We start from the raw sequence: 8,471 nt of genomic DNA on the forward strand, positions 1-8,471 counted from the left end.
GTCAGGTAACTGCCCAGCGGCAAACATCCCCCCCCGCACCGCCCCCTGCCACCGCTCCACACACACCCCCTCCAGCAACGTGTCCGGCCTTGGGGAATCCCAGGGCACTGCCATCGGCCAGCTGCGGTGTGGATGTCCTCCCAGGGTCCCACCAAGAGACCGAACACCCATAGGTGACCAGTCCTGGTGACGCCCTGGCTCCCTCCCTGGGCGCTTGTTCATCATCCCACAATTAATGACAAGTTATTAATTATTAATGACAAGCGTCGAGCACTGTGCTCGAGGGGCCCGTGGGAGAGACGTCCAGGTGAAGAAAAGCTCACACTACCATGGACCAAGTGCTAAACCTGAAACAGGCCCAGGGTGCCGTGGGTCCTCCATTCCAACCTTGAGCAACGTGGTGGAAAACGCCTTCCTTGCATTTAGCTGACAGCCGTCTCGTCGCTTTCCACCTCCTGGTGCTAATTCAAACGCCACCCAGGCTCCTTGGCTTCAGGATTCTAGATTTATTCTGGAAGCAGGACCCAGAAGGGCAGTCAAGAGGCCTCTCTTCCACCGAGGGAAAACAGAACGCTCACAAAACTATTTGTCAAGCATATTCATGCTAAGCTGGTTTGGTTTTTTTAATTGGCCAGGGGCCTAGAATCCGACTGGCAGCAATGGAGCGGACAGATGGGATCCTATATGAAGCCACTGATGCATTCAACTTAGAAAGAGAAGAAAACCTTATTAGTCAAGGTTTCAAAGGCTGCGACTTCACAGGAAGCCTTCTCCGGCCCAGCCAGCTGGGCCTGCATCCCTGGCCGGTACCGCCCGGGTTTGCCAGGCCCTGCTCGAGGCTCCCAGCGTCTCAGCCAGGTGCCAGCAGCTGAAAGCCTGGCCCCCCATGCTTGTCCCCTAAGAGCTGCTGCTTCCTGAGTCCCTGGGGCTTTCTGTCTGCCCTCCCGTGGGCTGGACCAGGCAGGAAGCTCTCCACAGCTACCTCTCTGTCCCATCCTTGCTCTGAGCTCAAAGTGACCTGTTCTAGGTTGATGTGTGCCCCCCACCCAAATTCATAGTTTTCTGGGGGGACACCCAAATCTCTTTTATTGCGGGGGGGCAGTGGAGTGGTCTCTCACCGCACAGTTTGTTCACTGGCGCGGCTTCCTGGGTCCGGCGGCTTCGTCACAGCCAGAAGCTCGCATGTGCTGGAGAAGGGCTCAATGCACAGGGCCTCAAAGGCTTCCTGGGCCCTGAAGGCTGGCCCCACAGTGGCTGGGGCCTGAGGCTGTGCTGTCTTGCTGGTGAAGCCACACTCGCCCAGTGTCCTGCCATCATCCGGAAGCTGGTTGTCCTAGTACAGCCGCTGCTCCTCCGGCGGCCGCCTGAGGATGCCCTCGATGATGCGTTTCAGCTCGAACACGGTGCTCGATTCCTTGGCGTCTGTGAAGATGGTGGTCTTGTGGCGCCGGATCGTGCGGAGCACATCCATCACGGCTGCTACCGCTTCCCCTCGGTGCGCCGGCGCAGCCGTGCTTCCAGATTCATATGTTGAGGTCCTAACCCCGAGTATCTCAGAGTGTGACCTTGTTTGGAGACAAGGTCTTTGTAGAGGTCGTAGTTAAAGTGAGGCCCTGGGCTTCCCTGGTGGCGCAGTGGTTGGGAGTCCACCTGCCGATGCAGGGGGCGCGGGTTCGTGCCCCGGTCCGGGAAGATCCTACATTCTGCGGAGCGGCTGGGCCCGTGAGCCATGGCCACTGAGCCTGCGCGTCCAGAGCCTGTGCTCCGCAACGGGAGAGGCCACAACAGTGAGAGGCCCACGTACCGCGAAAAAAAAAAAAAAAAATGAGGTCCTTAGGGCGGGTTCTACTCCAAGATGATGTCCTTACAAAAGGGGGACACGTGGACACAGGCACGCACAGATAGAAGAGACTCAGGTAGAAGGCGGCCATCCACAAGCCAAGGAGAGAGGCCTGGGGCAGATCCTTTCCTTGGAGCCCTTGGGAAGAGCCACTCCTGCCGACACACTGATCCCAAGCTTCTGGCCTCCAGACAAATGTCAGTTGTTTAAGATGCCCGGTTTGCAGTACTGTGTCAGAGCAGCCCTGGCAAAGGAATACATGACCTTACCCAAGAGGCCTCCCATCTCATGGGCTCCACCCCCCAGGATCTCAGCATGTGGCCTGGACACAGACATCTGCCCAGCCCAGGGGTGCTCACCAGGCCTGCTCTCCTGTCATGCCCACCCAGCCCCCGCCACGGCCATCCACTGGTCCGTATATCCTCTCGCTGCGGCCAGGTGGAAATCTCCCTTCCGAGGAGCTGGGGGAGTGGTCTGGGCTTGACTTCATCGTCACCTTGTGAGAGCCCTGGAGGAGGTGTCCCAACCCACAGGGCTGAGCCAGGCACCCTGGGACAGAGCCTGGGAACACTCTGAGTCCAAGATGCCTCACCTCGCCCGACATCTGCACACCTGCAGTGTTCCAGGTACTGGGCAGCGCTGTCGATCACATTAGGACGGATCAGACTGGGCTTTGCTGTGGTTACAGAACTCACAGTGATCCTTTACGTTTGTTTTCAAGGCATATGCTTTCGGGAGGTCAATAAGCAAAGCGTATTATACAGCGTCATATCCTCGCTCACCAGGGTGAAAACAACCAAGTCAGTCCTCCTCCTACGGCTCATCGCGAGGGCCCACTCCACACCACGCGTCGGCGATCTCACTTAAGCCCTTAAAAGATCCTTTCAGGGTAGTTAATATCACCCGACGTCACAGATGAGGAAGGCGATGCTCGGAGAGGTTGTGAGCTTGCAGAAGGTGACAGAGTTGCTAAGGGACCCATTTGGGGTTTAAACTTGACCCCAAAGTTTGTGCTGAGACCACCCTGGCATGCTCCCTCTCCAGGCTCGGCCCACATGCTCTGCACAGGGTGTCGTTCTGAGGACCAGGAGGGGCAGTTCCACCAGGCCGGGGGCTCTGGGGTCACCCCCTACCCCCAACCTCTCTCAGAGCACCTGGCGTTTCCGAATGTTGCTTTATGAAAAAGTTTCGAGTCACACAGCCACTGAGCAAATAGAAGAGTGGCTTTGTTTTACAGTGTATGGAGCTAGTTTTCCGTACTCTTGACAGCTTCAAATCATTCTCTGGGAATTGGGAGGGGGACAGGCAGCCCTCAGCCCACTACAGAGTGTTTGTGCTGGACCACAGATGTGGATAAACCCGGGACCCCGCCCTCAGCCCCCCGATGGCTCTCAGGTCCTGTGTGGGTGCATATCAAGGTCTGTGGGCGCCCCAGGGGTGGGCCTGGACCTTCCAACCACGCCTCCATTGCCCACACCCCAGCAGCTGCCGTTCCTCTCTGCGGGACAATGAGGGTGAAAGTACTTGGAGAGAGAAAGGAGAGCTCAGCTTCAGGGGGCTTCCGGTCCGGGTGGGCAGAGGGGCTGGGAGGGTGGGGGAGATGATGAAGAGTTTGGGGTGGCAAGGGCCCCCCGCTTTTCTGACTCGGACAAAACTTTCTTAGGAAACACTGCACTTCATCTCCCCATTTAGAAGCGAGGAAAACTGAGGTCCACTGGTCGCAGTGGAAGGTCCTGGGCCAAGCCAGGCGAGGGGCCTCCCCCTACACTCCCCCACTCCCGGCCCACCTGGGCACTGGGAAGCCTCAGGTCCCCCCCACCCTTGCCCTGCCCCTCCTCTCCCCAGGTTCCCATTTCCTGTCAGACTCGCTGATCCATTCAGGTCGGAGCCACCCGCGGGAGGCCAGGCAGAGAGGTCACTGCTAACTGTATGCTAGTGACAGCAGGGACCAATCAATCTCCCCCTTAATCAGGCAATCAATGCACACTGCAGGTGTGTCGGATCCAGGCCTGCAACTGAGGGTGTAGGGAAGGGGGAGGGAGGGGAGGGAGGGGAGGGAGGGGGAGAGGAGGAAAGGGAGGGGAGAGGAGGCTGGGTAGGCGGGGAGCTGGCTCCCAGCCCCGTCCTCTTCCCCATCCCAGAGAGTCGGCTGCAAATTGAAATCACTGCTCAGGAAAGAACTGAGGGGGAAAGAGAAAGGGGAAAAAAGATGCCTCTTTTGAATCAAGGTTCAGAGCTGCAGTCGCTAATGAATTCAAGGTTCTCGGGAACCCCAGGGCAAGTCAGGGTGGATAGAAGCCAAAACACTTCCTCCTTCCCCTCCCCTGCGTCTCCTTAACGGGGGTGGGTGGGGGGCTTCAACTGAAGGACCAGGAGGTTCCCCGCGTCCTCCTGCCTTTTAGAGTTGGAAGGGTCACCCATGGTCACGGCCAGGCCCCTCCCGCCCAGGACTCCTCTGTCAGGGTCCCTCTCAGCCTTGCTTTAGGAGGGACTGTTCTTAGGAGAGGTGCCAACAGGCTGTTTCCTAGTTCTTTCTCTGAACAGCCTTCCTCTGCACCCGCTGGAGTTTTCAACCTTTACCACTGATTGCGTACCTACTGTGCGCCGGCTTTAGATACAACAGCGCCCTGAGTTCTCACAACCCCCTCATGTATGTAACCTAAGATTGCTAAGTTGCTAAGATTATCCCATTTTACAGATGAGAAAACCAAGGCTCAGTCAGGATCATGGAATCTGCCAACACTTCAGCCGAGGTGGGAGGGCGGGGACACGGCCCCTTGGCCTCCAAATTCTCTTCCCAGGAGCCCCACAGTCACTCCGGCTCCAAGATCCTAATTAGGATCATGGCACCCCCCCCACCCCCCATGCTCTGAGGTGCCCTGGTGCTGCCCCCCAGCTCTGCAGCTCCTCAGCCCCCCATCACCTGCCTCAGCTTTTCCCCTTTTACAGATTAGCCTAGGATTCAGATCTAATTGTCTGTGGAGTTCCTTCATTTCCAAAGTGTGAAGGTACCGAGTTATGGCAGTTGGCACTTCGGCTGTGTTTATTCCTTACCGGCTGTGTGCTTATAAGCAAGTTGCTGGCTGTCTCTGGGCTCAGCAGGCAGCGTGTGTGGCGTGACCCAGCTACCAGGCCCTGGCCCACTGTAAGGCCTTCTCTGTGGCTCACTTCCCCATCTCGACAGATGAGTCACCTGAGACCCAGAGAGGTTAACTAACTTGCCCAGGGTGACCAGAGCTGTCAGATGCAGGAGCAGAATGAAGAGCTGGCCAGAGAAGGAAAGGCGTAAATGATGCTGGTTAAGGAATTCATGGCCTGGCAGACGTATTCCCAGGGCAGCTCACTTCAAAAGTTCTGTCGTTAAGGGCTCTACTCAGGGAAACTACTACACAAAAACTGAGGTTCTAGGCCACGCCCTTGGAGGGGAGAAGGTGGGCCTCACCTGCTTCTCCATCAGGCCTGCCTGGCCTGACCTCCCTTCCCGAGTGGCATGCTCTCCCACCGTGCACAGACACTCACACTCACACGCACGCAGCTATAGCCTTGGGAGGTCCCAGCCCCCAGCCTGGGAAACCCCACCCGGGGCAGCTTAATCGCGGTGGCAGGGGTTGCTCCCGGCCCCTCTACCCAGGAAAGACCTCGGCCTGGAGGAACGGCAGCAAGGCACTAGAGCTTCGCTGTCCGAGGTGACCGCCAGCTGCCACATTTGAATTAGAACTAATTTAATGAAATAAATGTGAGCAGAGTTTACGTTTCTCTCACGTAACTGAAGCCCACTGTCCATTGGCTCAGCTGCACTTGTCACACCTCAGGTGGTCAGTAGCCACACGTTATAACCGAGGCTGAGCCTGAAAGCCACCGCCCGCCCCGGCTGGCCGTGCGGACACAGCACATCAGAAGGTGCTACTGGACGGACTGTTTCCTAGAGACGTGGGTTTTCCTCTTCCTGGGTCTGCTTCACTCTTCTCTCTCATTGGATATTCCTCCGATTGCTCCTCTGGTACGTGGTCCAGCATGACCTCTCCGCTGACACATCATCCCAGTCCCTCCTAGGTCAGAATCCCAGGAGAGAAAGGCGGATGGCTCAGCCCCATCTACAGATGAGCACGGGCTCCCCAGTGCAGGCAGCGGTGCCCAGGGTGTCAGGGCTGTGCCTGGGAACCCAGGGCTGTGGGCAGGGTATCCTCAGTAGGGATAGGGCTCCAGGGGCCAAAGCACTGAGAATACGAGCGAGAAGGGACACCATATGTAAATGCCACTGGGGAGGGGGAGGGGGGGGACATGCCTCCCTGCCGAAGGTCCCACATTACCAGCAACTCTAGGAGAGAGGTCCTCTTGATCACGTTTCACAGATAAGAAAACTGAAGCTTGGGGAGGGAGAGTTAAGTAATTTATCCAGCATCACACTGCCAGTAATTGACAAACCCTCAAGGTCACGTTCCCTAAGATGACCGTCCTGAGAACAAGGCTGCCTCTCCAAGACCAACAGGCTGGCACCAGTACAGGCTGCCCATGGGCTTCCCTCTCCCCACACTCAGGTCTTCTTACTACTTAATCTCCCATGAGGAGAAAAGGGTCCCCACCACTCTGTAAAAGTAACCTCACCCAGACCACAGTTCAAGGTCACCAGGCCTAAGTGACTGTGGTCCTGCAGGAGCCCTGGCCTGGAGACAAGCCTCCCTACCAGGGTGTGCAGGGCACAGGGTGAGAGGACAGCCTGGCAGCCGTGTTTCTGCTGCTGCCAGAATCAGAGCTCTGGGCAGTGTGTATTCATGGCCCCCGACCTCAGTAGCTCAACACAATGAAGGTTTCTTTCTTGTTTGTGGCACATTCCAATGAAGCTTATTGCAGGAGGGGAGACTGTGCCCCATGCAGTCACCCAGGGACCCAGGCTTCTTCCAGCTAGTGGCTCCACCATCCCCCCGAGCAGGAGCCAGCAAGCTTTTTCTGTAAAGGGCTAGATAGCAAATATTTTAGGCTTTGCAGGCCATACAGTGGCAACTACTCAATTCTGCCAATGTGGTATGAAAGCAGACATAGACAACACAGAACGGAATGAGCATGATCATGTTCCAATAAAACTTTATTTACAAAAACAGAGGGAGGTCATAGCTTTCCCACCACTGCCCTAGAGCCTTGGAGTCCCTCACTGGGCCCTCTGTATCTGATGAGACCAAAAAAGAGAAAGCTCTGGGGGATCATACAGCAGGCTTTGGGGGCCAGGCCTGGAAGTGGCATATATTACTTCCACCCACAGAAATAAGTGCTTATTTTTGCATGCCACTGAGATTTGGGGGTTGTTTGTTATGCAGCATTATAGTAGCAATAAACGATACACTCTTTTTTTTTTTTTTTTTTGGCTGCTTTGGGTCTTCATTGTTGGGTCTTCGTTGCTGCGCGCGGGCTTTCTCTAGTTGTGGTGAGCGGGGGCTTCTCTTTGTTGCGGTGCACGGACTGCTCATTGCGGTAGCTTCTCTCTTTTCGGAGCTCAGGCTCTAGGCGCGCAGGCTTCAGTAGTTGTGGCTCGCAGACTCAGTAGTTGTGGCTCGCAGGCTTCAGTAGTAGTGGCACGCGGGCTCCAGAGCACAGGCTCAGTAGTTGTGGCACACGGGCTTAGCTGCTCCACGGCATGTGGGATCTTCCCAGACCAGGGCTTGAACCCGTATTCCCTGCATTGGCAGATGGATTCTTAACCACTGCGCCACCAGGGAAGTCCCAACAATACACTCTTGTTCTCTCCATTTTGAAGATGGAAAAAAGGAGGTTATTTGCTCAAGGTCTGACAGCTGGTAAATGGCAAAGCCACTCCAGGAGAGCCAAAGCTTTTGTCTAAAGGTTCAACATCTGCTTGATCCCCTCAACTATAATGGTGTCTGGCATACAGTAGGCACTAATATTTGTGGAGTGATTGATAGAATCCTGCTTTTGAGTGGTCGTGACTGAGAGGCCCTTCTCACTCTCAAGGACATGGGGACATTGACTTCCCTACAGCGGGGAGAGGAGGAAGCCACTGAGCCAGCAATCGAAACTCCCCCCATCGACAGGAGCCTGAAAGGAAGGCTGACACGAGGGACCCATTCCATTCCCGCTCACTCATGCACTTTGTTCTCTAGCAGACCCGGGGGAAACAGGGGCAGAATCAAAGGATGAGGAGAGAAGGGCTTTTTTAAAAGCCCTGGGCTTCTGACATGACGACAGCCCCTTTGGGAAAGATACAGAGAAGAGGGTACAAGGGGCAGGGGAGGCTCAGAGCAGGAAGGAACGGCCCAGAGGGCCATGTTGGAGAATAATGGAGGGAGAGAAGCTTGACCAGGCCCCTTCACAAGCATCTTAGTGGCCCCTGTTAACCCCAACCTTGCAACTCCAAGAGCTCCCCAGGTAGACCCTGCTCTGCTCAGCATCAGCTCTGAGAGCGGCGGAAGCAGCATTTTCTCATTGGCTGGATATTTCACACACACACACACACACACACATGAGGGAAGTGATTTTCACTTATCTTATTTTCCCCATCATACACCCATGCTCCAATAACCTTATGATTTCATCGTGTTCCTGCACCTGTTCCTTGTCAGGATTGGTGTATCTCTAACTGAAAAGAAATGCAGAAGTGCACAGGCATGCACGTGCACCT

General features: G+C 55.8%; 1 pseudogene across 1 annotated transcript; it reads right to left on the minus strand.

The window, feature by feature from the left end:
* Nucleotides 1–1,114: 1,114 nt before the first annotated feature.
* Nucleotides 1,115–1,569, minus strand: LOC309801694 (elongin-B-like; annotated as a pseudogene). Its single transcript has one exon. The product of its transcript is annotated as an elongin-B-like (transcript).
* Nucleotides 1,570–8,471: the final 6,902 nt, after the last annotated feature.

Source organism: Mesoplodon mirus (genome assembly GCF_964341445.2).
Source record: "Mesoplodon mirus genome assembly, chromosome: 1".
Taxonomy (NCBI): Eukaryota; Metazoa; Chordata; class Mammalia; order Artiodactyla; family Ziphiidae; genus Mesoplodon; species Mesoplodon mirus.